This window comes from Leptinotarsa decemlineata, unplaced genomic scaffold (genome assembly GCF_025532065.1).
Source record: "Leptinotarsa decemlineata unplaced genomic scaffold, Ldec_3_MD MMD2_tig00026294_RagTag_RagTag, whole genome shotgun sequence".
Classification (NCBI taxonomy): Eukaryota; Metazoa; Arthropoda; class Insecta; order Coleoptera; family Chrysomelidae; genus Leptinotarsa; species Leptinotarsa decemlineata.
This window is the reverse complement of record NW_027412674.1, coordinates 1,912,432-1,928,893: the sequence shown is the minus strand read 5'-3', so window position 1 is coordinate 1,928,893 and position 16,462 is coordinate 1,912,432. Positions and strand designations below refer to the sequence as shown.

Genomic DNA, 16,462 nt, shown 5'->3' with positions numbered 1-16,462 from the left:
TGTTATTTTGATATACATTATTGAAGGTGACGAGGTAACCGACAGAGTCATCCTCGAAGTTACAGTATTGGATTGGGTCTCAGGTTTTATTTCATTGGTAGAGGGCGCGGATTCATTTTTCATGGTTGAATTGAATGACCAGGTACTAGTGCCATTGAGTTTAGGCATCTAGAATCTATATATTTCAATTCTTACTTAGGTTAGGTTAGGTTCATAGTGAGTGGGTGTATTCGACCCTCCACCGCAACCCACAAGGGTTTATTGTGCCTCACACCTATTCACTCTCGACCAAAAAAACCCAGCCGCCCAACGAAGCCTGCTCTAGCGTGGCAGGCACAAAGTATGCGCTCTGCTGTTCTGTCATTTTCCAACCAGAGGCGACACACACTATCTTCCGACAGTCCGAGTCTCTGCATATGATGATTCAAATAAAAGTGACCCATGAGAAGGCTTGTTAAACATCGTAGTTCATACCTATTGTAGTCCAACAACTGTTTGGTATCAAGCTTCGAAGGGTGAATAAACGCCTTGGACTGAGCCAATCGTGGAAGATTCTGCCAGAAGTCCATAAATCTTCTTGCCATCCAGGTTTTCAATCTTTGTTTGGTAAAGCCTAAAGTGACGCCGTTGACAGATTTTGTTTCGATGAGGCTGCTTACAGCAAAGACAGATCTGTTAAGTCTGTTAAATCTGTTAAGTCTTCCTGTCGAGAAGAGTAGTATTTGGCAATTCGCTACCAATTTAGATGTTGCTCGGTAGAAGCCAAGAGCTTCCAACACTGCTTGTCCGAGAATATTTCTATTGACTTGTGCATGAGGTTGGATTTTTTCAATCTCTCCGCACACAATTCAATAGCGTCAATTTTCGCTTGAAATACAGTCACATAGGTTTCTAGGCAGGTGGATATCTCTGTCCTGCGTCTGCGACCCAAGACAGACAGACATTTTGATTCTCACTTGCTTTCATTCGAAATAGTTTCTATATTTCTGAAGAATTTATGGTATTTCCGAATAGTCTTGGTCATCTCCCGATAAAGCTAACTTGATTAACAAAACGTACGTTGGGAGACAGTATTTTTGTTCTAGTGTGTGAGAATTATTTTCAATAGAGGGTTTGGAATAGTAATTCCGGGTGCTATCAAATATTTCGGTCCCTTCGAAAGCGATGCTTTTTGCAAGTGCATATTCCGCAAATACTGATGTATTATCGGTATAGGCAAGTCGAAAAGGTTTTCTTGTGTTCAGAGAGCAGGGTAATTAAACATTTCTTCGTGGTTTCAATATAGTCCGATACAAAACTAAGGGGACTTGGGATACCTTGGTATGATTTTTACTTAGATCTAATGAAAGACAACATATTGCCAGTAATATCCAATTTGAGAATTATGATTAATTCTGTATATATTTAACCAACTTTTTAAAGTCAAATTACCCGTTAGATTTGATCACAAGAAACATTAGATTCTATTTGTACCAATGTACCACACAATTGGGGTACTTTCACTATCAAAGCTGGTGTTCCCCAGGGCTCCATATTGTCACCAACTCCCTTTTTATTGTATATCAACGACTTATTGGAATGAACAGGAATCCATTTGGATTCCAAGACATCTGCCAAGGAGGCACATCTTCACCAGCAGCAGAAGGTTGCTTATCTTAATGAGGTTCTAGAAGTGATTTCGAATTGTGGTGAAGGTAACCAGGTTCAATTCAATGACACAAAAATCCAGGCATCGGTTTTCTCCAAGAAGATGGATGTCTCCGAACCGGATATAATAATGTCGGGTCAGACAGTTCCGCTTTTTGCTTCAATAGGTTTGTTGGGGGTTAAAATGGACACCAATATGTCTTGGCACAATCATGTCACTTCTCAAAAACTTGGAACACTGTTCCGAACCAGAAAACTGTACACACTTCAGCAACTTTTGAATCTTTATAAAGCTCAGATCAGACCTTCTTTGGAGTATTGTTCTCATGTATGGAGCTCTGCCTCTAAGCATACCTTGAAGTTGTCTCTCTTTTACAGTTACTTTCACAGGAAGTGTTCAAGTGAACTTCGACTTTATTCATCTTTGTAAAGTACAGCAAAAGATACAATATTTACAGGAGTGATGAATAAATCACAATACCACTGAGGAGTATACCCCTGTATGTGGTTGAAATAAAAAATACATAGGAAAAAAATACAAAATACAATTAAACAAAAATTTAAATTTACATACACAATAAGATTAGTTTCACGAACACATAATATTAAATAATGTAATAAAATTTTCAGTTAATCAGTTAGATAAAAAATAATGTATAAATAATGTCATTGTATAAAACATTGCGTAAAACATTTCTAAAATTAGGTATATACAGCAAGAAAATAACATATTGATTTGTAGAAAGAATCAGATGTGTTTTCCACAATGGCAATTTGATTTTCAATTACGAACATAGTTATATTTTGCAGTATCTGTAAACACAGACGGTCTTCCACGGCTCCTCTTTGCAGAGTTTTTTTTTTCAGAAAAGAAGTGAAGCAGATACCAATATAAAACTTACCATGGTCAGTATTATTGAGTCTCAATGAGTTTATGGATTTGTTTTCTATCAATTGTTCTCTATTTTGAATTGTTTTAACACCGTTATTGTTATCAAGATTCCCGGAATGAAATTGTAAATTTTGAGAGCTAAGTAATGATAACCTTTTTGTCCTATTGCTTTAATCATTCGTGGAACGATGTACTTATTTTTTTGTCTTGTAGAATGGGAGTGAGTCGTCACATTCGTTTCGATTCCATTAATGTGATGTCTAATACATACTTGTTTGAGATAAAGCTGTCTAATATCTAGCATTTTTGTTTCTGAGTAGAGAGAGTCACTTGAGTATCTTGGTCCTTTATCACAAATCATTCGGAGAAATTTTCTTTGAGACACTTCAAGTATATTAAGGTAAGTTCGCGATACACCCCTTCACCCGATTATTCCATAATTCAAGTACGTTTCCACCAAACTTTGGTAGACAATTATTTTTTGTTTGTAATCAAGGTACGATTTGATTTGTTTGAATCGAAATAGAATACAACACAACTTTTTAGCAAGATATGAAATATGTTCGTCCCATCTTAGGTGTGGGTCAAGGATTATTCCCAGATATTTTAGATTGTGTTCAGGTCGAATCGAAAGATCTTGCTGTATTTTCAAGATATAATTGGGCAGAGATGCTTCTCGACTACTGAATGGTAAGTAAAACGTTTTTTCAAAATTTATGGACAAAAGTCTACTATCGAGCCAATCTTTTAAATTATTCAAGTCATTTTCAGTTTTTGTTTTCAGGTCATGCCAGTTGTCAGCAGTACATATAATGACTGTGTCATCTGCAAAGCTGAGTATTTTCCCTTTTTTTTCTTGCAAAAATAGATTATTCAAATATATCGAGAATAATAAGGGTCAAGATCGGGATGCTGTGAAAATATTTTCTCCCAATCGACATTCTGGATTGACTCGATCAACTTATCCTCGTCAAGTTTTTCAAAATATTTTTTGTTGTTGTGATTTGTATTATTAATTTTACTTGAAATTATAATTTGTAAAAAAGTTGTGTGATGATCTGTTATGGCTGAATCTATTGTGATAGGCAGTATTGTTTCATAGTTGTTATTTTTATAATAAATGAAAATATGATCCAGACACGATTCTGAGTTATTTTTACTTCTTGTTGGAGTGTTGATTGTTGACTGGTAACCATACTCACTTAACATATCCAAATAATTTTTTGAGGCTTCATTTTCAGTTAATAAGTCTATGTTGATGTCCCCCAAAAATAGATTATACTCGGAAGGATCATTATCTCCACTCAGTGTATATCATTCATCTGATTTAAAAAACTGTCAATGTCGTTCGTAGGGGATCTATAAAAAGCATATAAACATATAGTACTATTTTCATATTTTATTTTTACTTTTATCAGACTGCTACCGCAAAGTTCAATGAGTTCAATGAGACAAGTACATTTCATTCTTTATAAAAACAATGACACCGTCATTCTGATTGCAACAACCATTACTGTAGACAGTGGTATAACCCGGAATATCGAATAATGAGGGGTCTGGAATATGCCAAGTTTCTGTGAAAACAATACAGTCCATTTGAGTGGATAAATCATCAATGAAAACCATGAACTCATCGTAGTGTTTACCTATACTGCATATATTGTTATGTATTATTTTAAAATTTTCCAAATTTCGATTTATATGGATAATTTCTTTCAATTCGTGCGAGTTATTCAAAGGGTAGGTTCTTAGTTTTTCAATACAAAAATTTTTAATGTAGGGGTCCATAAGTAATGTTTATAGTGAAGTTTCTGATGAATATGTTCTAGATGGTTGATGAGGAATTAAAACAAGTTGAAAGTTCTGCTGGATCACTTACATAAAATTTCTTCTTGAACGTGTAGCCGTCGTTTTCTTCGGCGTTTCTGAGTTTTGTGACTGTTTTCTGACTTTTTGTTTTGACTTGTCGCTTTCTTGATTTCTTCTTTCTCGTATCAGTGATTCGATGTCTTTAATATTTTCTTCTTCACTTTTTTCTCTCCGTTTCTTCCACTCTGAGTTCTATGAATTCTTCACCTCTTGGTAGTGGAGTTGAAGGGTCGCTTTTATTTCTTCTCTGGCGTTGAGGGTTATATTCGTCGAGATCTTCAAAGGTATTGTCCGACTGAATGTCTTTTATGGTGTAAGGAATTCCTTCAATTATAAGCTTATTGCCTTTGAGAGTTGCTCGTTTATTACTCTCCTTGGCCTCTTTCAAGTACGCCAACAGGATTTTTCTATCTGCTTGTTCCTTTTTGGTTAGATCCTCGGAGATTGCTATGTTAGACCCTTTCAGTTTTGAGCAGTTTTTTCGAATTTCGATCTTCTTCAGCTTCGACAGTAGCGTTACTAAGATTGGTCTTTTTGTTTAATCACTTCTTCCCAATCTATATATATATATTTGTGAGGTCTTTACTTTCAAATTCAATATGAAGTTTGTTTCTGAATATATCAATAGCAGTTGTAACCAAATTGGATGTTGTTTCCCCTTCTTCTTTGTAACGGTCTAAATTTACTTGTAAATATTGTAGATATTGTTCGTTTATTTATTATGGAATCGACAGAATTGTCAGTTATTGATGACGAACTTTTCGTCACAGACTGCTCTTATGTGACCTTTCAAAAACACTACCTTACCTTTTAAGATCTTTATTCAGAGGATATTAACAATGTAATTCAGTTACAAGTTCATTTTATTCATTTAACATCATAGTAATGGGAATCTTCCGTTCCATAGAAAACCATACCTGAAATGTATAAGAATAAATGTATGCTCCCTGACTAACTGCTTTGACCAGTACTTACGCATTCTCCTATTGCCAATCGACGTTGGAGATCCGAAATTCCTCGCTAGGTTGAAATAGTTGTTATTGTTTGTTTCTCAGTTTACTTCGCCTATCATTTTTCAGCCGCTGCCTGCCTTATTCTCTATACCTTTCCGAGAATATTTCTTGCATAGATTGTTATTCATCACTTCCAGAAGGATTACTACATATTAGAGCCATATCGCCTGAAAAACAATATTAGTTAGCTCTGGTTTCTGAATACTGTTTGATATTTTCGGTAAATAATCTGAATAATACGAATGCTCTAATATTTGTACTGAAAGGGAAGGATGTGGCGACTTACCTTGTATGTTTCTATTCCATCGCATGAATAAGGATTGGTAAATAGTTGAAAATAGGTTGGAACAATATATTTTGTAAATATTCGTAAACAAGGTTAAGAGACAGCTGTTGGTTGACATCTGCCGAACTTTCGTAGTGTCGTTCCGTCGACTTACACCGAACTAGTTCTACAGTTGTTCACGGGTGAGGGATTGATCGGTTACTCAAGTTGTCAAGGGTTGTTTAAGGGTTGCATTGCTTTGAGAAGGAGTTTTGATGGGTCATGGACTTGTTGATATTGTCTCAAGTGGCTGTGGAGGAATTGATAGATGTATGATGTTGTGCACAGCGCCCTCTTGGTGCTTGTAGTGTAGATTGGATGCACTGTGGCAACAACTGGTTAGCTGTCAGATGTGGCAGTCGCTTAGTATTTGGAAGTTAGCCTTCGGTGAGCTTGGTTCGGAGTTCAAAGGGTACCATCAGACTGATTGTAGGATATATTTGGTTGTATTTGTGCCATCCTTCACGGGGATTATTTCTACAAGTCAGGATTGTATAGTGGAAGACTGATTGGTCATTTTGGTGTGGATATTTGCAGTCTGAAACTTAAGCTCTTTTGAGGATTTGTGGTGGTTACCGAACTCGTGCCAGGTGGAAGGATTTCCGAAATTAGGTATGTCTGAATCACTGTCGCATCTCTCATGTGATCTTAGCTATGATATCACTTCTTCAATTCTACAACCTTCGTTTCTCGTCTCTAGATTCATAAGAAACAGAAGGCCCTCAGTCACTCATCAAGTCCCAGCAGGACTTCCGTGCAGAACACCGCACACGAAGAATCGTATAGAAAACCCCTTGGCCAGGGTAAGAATTTTACCATTAAATGTGTTTTAAATGATTTTAGTAATTTCTGGTTCCATCGTTATATCTCAACTGAATATTAGTATTGAAGAGAGGTTTCAACACTCATTCAATTTTCTTGATTTTTACGGGTCATATGGTTATACAGGGCACCCAAAAATATACTCTTGTTATCTTGCTACTTTGCTTAAATGAAAATATACCAGGGGTATTGATTAGTCAAATAGTCCTATTGAATGGGGGTTGAATCTCACCTTGTTTTTATCTGATTCTGATTGAGAATTTTCTTCCGTAGGGTTTTTCTTCCTGCTTTTTTTTGTCTTCGTTAAGGGTTCCTGTTTTCCTTTATTTTCTTCCTGGATCTTATTTGGTGATCCATTACTGGTCCAGCTTGTCGTGCCCTACAGGGTGATCTATCTTGGTGGTGCTACAGGGTGATCCATCTCCGCCGTACTACAGGGTGATCCATCTCAGCAGTACTACAGGGTGATCCACTTCCGTCGAACTACGGGGTAGCCTAACACCATATACCGGGTGGCCCAAAAGGAGCACGCAAGTTATAATTGATTTATTTGAAAATTTGTGCTATACTGAGATATTTGAATAATTGTTTGCCTTTATGTTTATTGATACCTGTTGATATAGTGTTGTTTATCGTTTATTGATTAAGAGTTGTTTATTGATGCCTGATTGATATAGATATTTGTGAAACGGAAATTGAGGTACATTCTTCCTTTCACGATTGCTGATTGACACCGATGCGCCTACGCCTGAGCTCACGCGACGCAAACGAGTTTGTCTTACCATCCGATACTAGTATTTACGATTTCACCTACTCAATTTTCGTGGTAGTTTTACTCGACGTATTGTAGTTTTTTTGAGCGTCGTTACTACCGTAATTTATGGCTGATTGAATTCGTGGTATATACACCGCGCTCTTGTATTGACATTTGAACATCGCGTAGTAGTGTAAATATTGCATTGTTGTCTTAGAAGCGTTGCTGGTTAATCCATGTAAGTTAGGATTACTGAATAAATCATATTGGGGACCTTTATCTTTTATTTCCAATATTAATTGGTAAGTTATTGATATTGTGAGTTACTTAGGGTATCTGGAGGATTAAATTTACCTGGCGCCCATTAAGATCGATTTGAAATTTGCTAAGTTGTTTAACCCACTCCCGTCTCCACTGTTTAGCTTAGCCGCGGATACCCATCTGTCTTATTTGTTGCCGACAGATGATTTAGTCCCCTCTTGTGGTTTGTGAGGTGACATCTTGTTGTACACCGTAAATTATGATGTTGTTACCTCTCAGTTTTTTCTCGGTTTGTTCGAGATTTTCTCTTAACTCTTTATTTTCAATTTCCAAGAATTTAATTTTTTTCTCTACGCTGGTATACTTCGATTCTATTTTCATGGATAGTGTTTTCAATTCTTTATCGATTGCCTCAAACTTTTCCGTGAAATTCTTGTTCATTATCTGGAGCAATTTATAAGTATTTCCACTTACATTATTTTTCGTGTTTTCTTCAAGGTCCGAGTGTTTGGTCATTTTGTCGATATTTCAAACAACTTATTTTATCGTTGAGGTGCAGTGTTCCGTCCTGGTTGAAGATCTCCAAACATACATACGGAAGTAGGTTTTTCGAACTGTTTTGTTGGTTACTTTTTATATTCTGTAGCTAGTGTAGATAACCGATTTTCCTTGGATAACTCCGCTGGTTTGGATGATTAGATGAAACTATATTTCTAACTGCATGCGTTGCCTTTTAACGTTCCCGTCAGTATAAATCACTTCAGTTATATTTACTTTTTACCATTGCAAATCTTTGTTTTAGCCAGAGAACGCACTCACACGTATAAATGACTTGGCACATTTGATAGCACCAAGAGCAGTACATATCAGAAATACGCGATAGACTGTGGCTGCTCATTGTTTTGAGGTTCAACTCAGTACACCTGGAACTTTACTGTTTTAATAACTCTTTCACCTGAAGAACTGCTTTTATGTGGAATTAACTTCCTGAGAAAGTTTTTCCAAATGGATTCAATCTCCAGAGATTCATATTCGATGTGAATCGCTACTTTCGCACAGGCACCGCTTTGAGGGTGCCTAAAGGATTTTCCTGCAGTGCTTTATGTGTTGGTTCCACAGTGTATATTAAAGAGGGCCACCGACTCCACATTTCGGTTTGTTGTTTTTGAAAGTTATTTCTGATCCATAAACATTGGCTGACTAATCAATTATATTCTCAGATTTTGAATTATCACGTTCTTTCATTGGAATATATTTACCTTCAACATCAAGTACATATCTGAAGGATGCATAAGATGCTATTTTGGAACTTCCCGTTTGCGCTGGTCCCAAAGCTGATGTCACCGCCAAAGCGAAGCAGAATTTGTCTTCATTCCTTATCATAGCGATGAACCCTGGAAGTTTGATATAGGAAGATTCACTGATAGGGCTATATTTGTTCGATAAAAACAACTCTTTCCAGAGTTCAATCTGTGAAAACATTATTTGTTTAATATCTGTAATCTTTCAGATTTATGTAGATAATATACCTGAAGCACGCTTCTGATATTACACAACTTTTGCTGACAACGTGTAAGCAAATATCCTATACACTCCCTTAACGTCGTTAGATTGATCAACAATTTGATTTAGGTTTGAAAGACTTCACCTCTGACATTTCCTGCATTCAAAATACCTCCCAAACAACTCAAATTCTGGAATTTGTTCTGTGTTCCATTCACAATGAAGTGTAAATTCATCCTATTCGTAGGTACCTCTCTATAAAAGTGATAACATATGCGCCCTCAAGTTGACTTACTTTAGCAAAGGCTTTTGATATTGAAGATAGTCACTTAAAGTCAAACTGAAAACGAACTCCAAAAGGCTTTTTCCAAACAGCTAAATGTCGTTCAAAATTGAATTATCAAATTTTCGAAATAGCCGCGTGAATCACTGAAGGTCGGTCAAGGTCAAATCCGAAACACTAGCTCAAAGTCATCTCGTCTGTGTCGTGTGACGTAGTTCAAGATCATTCGAGGTCAAACTCAAAACACTCCCTCCAAGTCACCTTGGCTGTGTCATGCGACGTATGTAAAGGTGATTTCAAGGTTTGAAGTGGTGGGGGAGGTTCCGAAATTGGCTCAAACCAACAATAAATTGAGGTATTGAAAGTGATTGCATGGTGAACTGTCGAGCTGCGAAGATCGAATCAGGTGTGCAATTTCTTTTTCTATTTCCTTTGTACTTATTTCTTTATTCTAGTGGGTTATTTGAGTTTTAATACTTTGATTTATCGTTGGGAAGTACATATAACTGCGAATTAAATAATTTGTTGTAGTTTTTCTACCTTTTTTTTTACCATAAAAAAAAGGAGAAAGGTGCTGAAGTGCTGTAGACATGTTAAAACGAATTCATATTGATAATGAAGGAAGCCATAACAGGGATAGTGTTGATGAAGAGGTATGGAAAATAATGAGTCAGGCAGATCGCCAGTCGCTATCAAGAACCTTCAACTCTGAAAGCAATGAATTAGTCAATTTTACACAGACACATGATATTGAAATAGAAGACAATCCTACAGGTGCTTCTTCGCAACCGGTGATAAGTGAAATGGAATCAGGTCAAGAAAATCAGATAAATTTATATGGTGAGGGTGCAACGGGTCCCTTCACAGTTATTGTAGAAACTAATAAGGAATCTAGAGCCAGTCTTGGACGATATCCACATCTTAAAATTGCTAAGGAAGTAAGTTCAAAATCAAAGGTAGACATAATATAGGAGTAGAATTTTATAATCGTGAAAGTGCCAATTCTCTAGTCTTGAACGAAAAATTGAAAACTTTAGGCTATAAATTATACATTCCTAATAGTAATGTAACCTGCAAAGCGATTGTAAAAAACATAACTACATACTACTCAGAAGAGGAACTGAAAATGATGATTAAAAGCCCTTATAAAATTAAAAGTGTCAAAAGAATGAACAGACGCATAGTAACAGATGGAAAGATTCAATATGTACCTGCATCGACGATTTTAATTACTTTTGAGGGAACTATCATTCCTAGGTATGTTGACATTTGCTTTTTAACTTACATAACAACTCCTTATATACCTCCAGTGATTCAATGTTTTAATTGTCTCCTTTATGGACACATTAAAAAATATTGCAAAGGTAAACAAAAATGTTTTTCTTGTACTCAAAGTCACATAGATGAAGAGACATATAAAACTTGTAATAACATAAAATGCCTTTTTTGTGGAAGTACTGAACATAAATCCAACAATAGAATTTGCAAGGAATTTGAACGTCAAAAAAAAATTAGGGAGAAAATGACTTTTGAAAATATTTCTTTTTATGAAGCTGTCAAACACTTTCCAAAAGAACCAACTTCTTATAATCCACAAGCTAACGATTATCCAATATTGCAAAATAGATATACATTCAATAATAATGATATTTCAGTAGAGCAACGCAAAGAAACTTATATGGCAAACAATCAAAGATTCAAAAGATCATATGCACAAAGCGTAGGAGGGGACAAACATAGTAATAGAGAACATAGAATAGGCTATGACAGCGATGCATTGAACGAAATTTTGCTGTATCCAGATGGTAGAATTCCACAACCCCCAAATGGTATAGCTTTACAAACAACTTCACAAACCACAGTAAGTACGGGGGCAATTAAAAAAACAACAGTAGGTTCCAATAAACAGCGTATAAATTAATCCCAATTCAACAACAGTTTACCATTACTAACGTCTGACGAGCACGATAGAAATATAGTAAAAAATTTTTATGCAAATTTTTCCAAATTACCTGCAACCACCAAGACAAAAATAATTGATGTCATAACCGCATACGATAAGGCTAGACTATATAAAGATTTCGATTCCACAGACTTTTACTAGCACTGTTCGAGAATAGGGTGGATTCTACATCCTTGAAAATCATTCAATGGAATATACGTAGCGTGAAGGCCAACTTTCATTACTTGACACTTTTACTTCAGGAGCACATGCCACATGTGATCCTATTGAATGAAACGTGGTTAAAAAAAGATCACACTTTAAATTTAAAAAATTATAATACTATACGAATTGATAGGGAGGATGGATATGGGGGTATTGCCACCCTCGTTCGCAAAGACTGCCATTACTCCATTGTGGACATACAAGAATTGAATGATAATAAATGTCAAACCTTAATAGTCAATGTTAATAACATAAATATAGTAAATTCTTATAACCTCCCGAATAATCATCTTTCAATAGACCAAGCTACTAGATTACTACATCATTTGCGAGGGAAAATAATTTGGATGGGGGATTTCAACGCACACCATCCCTTATGGGGAAGTGCCTCGAGTAATTTTAATGGCAATGTATTGAGTGTATTATTGGCCGGTGACGAATTGGTAGTATTAAACACGGGTAAAGGTACTAGATTTGCAAGCCCTCTGGAAAATCCAAGTCCAGTGGATTTATGTATGGTGTCTGGTGCAATGGCACCAAAATGTTCTTGGGAAGTAATGGAGGAATGTGGTAATAGCGATCACTACCCTACCCTATGCAGCTATAATAACACAGAGGAACAAATATGTATTAATAATACGAGAAAAGTTAGGGTCTTTGCGAAAGCGGATTGGAACACATACACACAACAGCTAGATATTCTAGCAGACCTACAAACATTGGATTCATATGATTCTTTAACTAATTTAATGAACTATGTAGCGGATACAACAATACCTACCTATCACCCAAAATCTTTAAAGGGACCGAGATGTCCCTGGTGGGACAGTGAATGCACTCAAGCCAACACAAAAAAGAAACAAGCTATCAAACACTTTCAACTATTCCCAACGATTACGAATCATATAGAAGCAAAAAAAACAATAGCGGTAACAAAACGATTCTTGAGAAAGAAAAAGAAAAAAAGTTTTCAAATATTTTGTGCTTCCCTAAATCGAGACTCTAACATCTCTTACGTATGGAACATAATCCGAAGCTATTCCGACAAAAAACTTAAAAAATACAACTCCAACGATGCGCCAGATACACAAACAGCAATTACACTATTAGATCAAATATCCATTTGTAATGTGGAACCAGACTTCCGACTTCAACCTAATACCACACACACTCAGCCATTTTCGCTAGTAGAACTGGAACTGGCCCTGAAATTCAAGAAAGTAACTGCTCCAGGGAGAGATGGCATCCCATATGCTATGTTTCTACACTTACCCTTGAAATTGAAACTTACACTACTACAATTCTATAATGGGTTCCTACAGGGTGACACAATACCGTGTTCATGGAAAGAATTTTTATTGATTGGCATTAAAAAAGCCTCTATTCACACAGCTACAAATACATACCGCCTATTGGCTATGGCTTCCTGTGGATTGAAACTACTAGAAAAAATAATCAAAACACGTTTAGAGTGGTTTTTTGAACATAACCAACTTCTTTCCAGATACCAAACAGGGTTTCGCAAAGGTTTAGGTACGATGTATTGCACTGCCTTTTTAACCTCTTATGTACAATTAGCTTTTAGCTTAAATCAAAACGTCATTGCGGTGTTTTTAGATATCAAGGGGGCCTATGATAATGTCAACATATTCACTTTATATAAATATCTTATAAAATATGGAGTAGCATCAGAGATGGCAAACCTCATATTCCGAATATTAGATAACCGACATAATTACTTAATAGATCGACATGGTACTGTCTACGGACCTGGTTTAACCTCGAAGGGACTCACACAAGGTTCCCCGCTTAGTCCTCTTCTGTTTAATATTTACTTACTTTCGTTGTTCGATGTCATACCGTCCCCATGCCGTTTGCTGGCATATGCCGATGACTTACTACTGCTAATCAAGGGAGACTCTCTCCAAACATTGGAGAACACCATAAATAGTTCACTTTCCACCATTAATATGTGGATGACCAAACATGACCTTCAGCTGAGTTTAGGTAAATGTGAATGCATGTTCTTTCACAAAGGTAGAGCTTCCGTTCGACCTTTGAACATTCGGATAGACAATCATACCCTGCAGGCCAAGAAAGAGAATAAATACTTAGGAACTTTCTTTTCCACTAATCTGAATTGGGACAGAACTATTGATCATGTTATTTCTAAAGCAAATAAAGGTATCAATATTATAAAAACTTTTTGCAAAGTATGGTGGGGCGCAGACCCGAGAACTATGTTGCTGGCGTTCAATGGACTTGTGCGTGCGCACTTAGACTATGGCGCATTCTTATATAGACCTTGTACCAAAAAGAACCTGGACAAATTAGATACAGTCTATATATCAGGACTTAGAATTATTCTGGGATGCATGAAATCCACGCCTCGCAATGCTATACTGGCGGAAGCAGGTTTGACAGATTTAGACCATCGCAGACAGTGGCTTGCCCATAAATATATCATGAAAAGAATGGATTTCAGGCCACCTTTACTTGAGATCTTGGAAATTATTGACATCATATACCACCAGCAATATAGTTACTGGAAAAATAAACAACTTCCATATTTGGTCGAGGCCTTCCATTATAGTAAATTGATCACAAAAAATATGTATGCAAACGCAGTCATACCAAGTTACAGTTTCAATTTGGCAACATATTTACAGCATGTAGATATTATAGATGCCAAAATCACAAAACAAGATCCTAATTGTTACAAGAACTTTTTACATTTCTCTGAACAATATCGTAATGATTACATTTTCGTATATACGGATGCATCAAAAACTAACAATAAGGTTGGTATAGGCATTTATATTCCACAACTAGACTATAAATTTTCAGCACGACTACATGATCACCTAAACATCTGTGACGCGGAGATGATTGCCTTGTATAAAGGTATGAAGATCTGCATGGAAAAGGGCCAGCGACATAACTTTCTTTCCACCGATTCTGCAAGTGCACTGGAACGATTGAAGAACGCGAATTTTCAGACGAATATAGACTTTATTACATTGAGCATTAAACACATTATCACTACTACAACTCCACATTATACTTTCAAATTTACATGGATTCCAGGACATTCGCATATTGATGGTAATGAGCAGGCGGATAAGTTGGCAAAAGTTGGCACGATCCTCAGTGTTCCATTGAATATTCCAGTAGATAAACATAATTACTTACCATTCCTGAAAAACAACATCAATCAACACTTTTATACTAAATGGCAACAAGAGATACAGAATAAAGGTAAGACATATTGTAGAATCCACCCTACCTTCCCCAAACGGCCTTGGTATCTGACAATTCCAGATATGGACAGAAGACATGTTTCTAGCCTCATCCGTATGAAAACCGGCCACTGTTGGACTAAGTCTCACTTATTTCGTATTGGCGTCTCATCAAGTCCACATTGCGAGTGTGGACAACTAGACACATTGGAACACATATTCCTAGAATGCCCAATTAACAGTATCCCTGGATATGACATTTACCAACAACTTGTCAAAAAAGGCATTCCGGCTCCCTTGAATATGTCAACAGTACTTGGCTCTTTACACTTCGGTATTATCAAAACTCTGGTATATTTTATGACATATAATCATATCACACTATAAGTTAACAGGGGAGGGAGGGATGGTTCCCTTTCTTTCACCTCCTTTTTATTTCTCTCCTTTTTCCCATCCCTCCACCCCAATGTACGTACTATCTGTCTTTTTATCCCCCAGTTTCCAGCACACAAGACAACGTTCGACACTCCAGTAGACGCTACGTGTACCGCTTTATCCAGACATTCCAAAGCAGTCCAGCCGAGTTAGTCAAAAACACGAAGAGCACACCATTCCGGGCACAGGCTTGCAAGTTGCAAGATAGTCTTTGTCCCCCGACGAAGCTTTTGTTATGTAACAGCCAGTTACGTAACAGGAGGAGCATTGGTCATATGCGCCTGAAGATAGGAAGCAACGACCATCCAAAATAGAGAGAGAGAGGTATTGAAAGGAGAAATGACGTGTTCGTTTACTTTTTGCGTTTAATGAAATCACATTCAAACATATTCAACGGTAAGTATATAATGAAGTGAGTGGACATTATAATTATCATTTTCATTATTATTAACACGCTATTATCAGCTTCATATGTATGTATGTATGTATGTTTGTTTGTAACTCTCCTTTTCATTTCATATTTATTCCCGTTTGAATGCTGGGGATCTGTATTTGACGACATTACTACTTGATATAGTTTGAAAAGATTAAAAAACACGCTTTTATATCATACGAAACTGAAAAATGAAAAATAAGTATAATTAAAAAAAACACGCTTTCAAAGAACATCGAACAAAAAAGTTGAAAATATTTTTTTTTTAAAAAAGCTACTAAATACTAGTATAATTGTGAAAAAGCGTGGGCGCTTTGTGCCATATTTTTTGTATATCCAGCGTCTGTCGCTTTTTTCACAATAATACTAGTATTTTTCGTTCGTTATTGTTTCAAAGGTATTTTGAAAAAAATATCTTTTACTTTTAAGTTCAATGTTCTTTAAAAGCGTGTTTTTTAGTTTTTTAAACTGTATGTATTTCATGAAGTTTTGAAGTAAGTGAATTTTAAAAAACAACTGAAATGCTACACACTGGATTATTTTATTCACAGGTATACAATTGTTATACTCATTCTTTTCGACAAGCAAAAGAATTTCGGCGAGGGGTGTTATTGATTCAATTTTTAAAGGAATGGATCGACCATAGCATGAAAATTTTCAGGCGTATTGAAAGGAAGGCTAGTAGACAACAGAATACGGAATGGAGGGACAAAACCGACGGGTTGGAATATTTTATAGAAAGTTTCAGATGTCCGCATTGGGAGTGGATGTTAATTACATTTTTACAAGGTTACAGTGTCATTAGATGTGGGTCGTCTA

At 36.2% G+C, this 16,462-nt stretch overlaps 1 long non-coding RNA gene across 1 annotated transcript; it reads right to left on the bottom strand.

Moving 5' to 3' along the window:
• Positions 1-14,528: 14,528 nt before the first annotated feature.
• Positions 14,529-15,280, bottom strand: LOC141484778 (uncharacterized). The gene is made up of 2 exons (XR_012466794.1): positions 14,823-15,280; positions 14,529-14,733 (listed from the first exon to the last, which is right to left on the bottom strand). It is a non-coding gene; the product is annotated as an uncharacterized lncRNA (long non-coding RNA).
• Between the last annotated feature and the right edge of the window lie 1,182 nt (positions 15,281-16,462).